The sequence below is a fragment of the Saccopteryx bilineata genome, chromosome 3, assembly GCF_036850765.1.
Source record: "Saccopteryx bilineata isolate mSacBil1 chromosome 3, mSacBil1_pri_phased_curated, whole genome shotgun sequence".
Classification (NCBI taxonomy): domain Eukaryota; kingdom Metazoa; phylum Chordata; class Mammalia; order Chiroptera; family Emballonuridae; genus Saccopteryx; species Saccopteryx bilineata.
The window spans coordinates 157,905,442-157,906,149 of record NC_089492.1 but is presented as its reverse complement, the minus strand read 5'-3'; the positions used below and the strand labels follow the sequence as shown (position 1 = coordinate 157,906,149).

The following is a 708-nucleotide window of genomic DNA, read 5'->3' as shown; positions in this document are numbered from 1 at the left end:
CAGTAGCAACAGCTTCAATCAGTATAATATACCCTCTTACAAGTAATCTTTAAATATAGGAATTAGCAAGCAGTGAGTCTCTCGGTTATCCTGTATTTCTCTAGACATATTCTAGCACCAAAGCTCTGGCTCCTATATTTCACTCCAGTGCAGATGATACCAATTATGAATCCAGTGGTTAGTGAAACAGTGGAACAACTCTAGAAGTGTCTATATACATGGCTGAATTAACATCTCTGAGGAGCAGGTGCTCTGTAATCTTGCAAAGCAAATTAAAAGCAAAACAAAAGACTATACTTTCAGGGATCATTTCTATAGTTTGTTACTAGAGAAGTTTCTCTGATCGTGTAGAGTACCCGAAACCACGAGGAGGAGTTGCAGTGTTCTCTCCTGAGCGTGAAGCCGGCTCTTGGTGTTGCTTGTGCAACTGCCTTTTGCCATTGATGATCGTTCTTCTCTTCCTTTGGGAGAGTAAGAGGGAGAGAACGCAGTCTGAGTGGTAAAAAAAGTAAAAAAAAAAAAAAAAAAAAAAAAGCAAAACAAACTATTTCCATTTAATTGTGACCGGATTTAAGTGTCTTTTTTATATTAAGGGAACAAAATATTCTTAATTGTTTATTGATTATTTAAATCATGTAGACCTGAGATATATTAGTGTGGTTAAATTGCTTCTTTGTAAGTATGTGTTTCAGGACTTAAAAGCCATGT

The 708-nt window shown here is 36.3% G+C and overlaps 1 non-coding gene across 1 annotated transcript; it reads left to right on the top strand.

Annotated features, from left to right (window-relative positions):
- The first annotated feature begins 287 nt into the window (after positions 1 to 287).
- On the top strand, positions 288 to 501 carry LOC136332551 (small nucleolar RNA U3). The gene has a single exon (XR_010730766.1). It is a non-coding gene; the product is annotated as a small nucleolar RNA U3 (small nucleolar RNA).
- Positions 502 to 708: the final 207 nt, after the last annotated feature.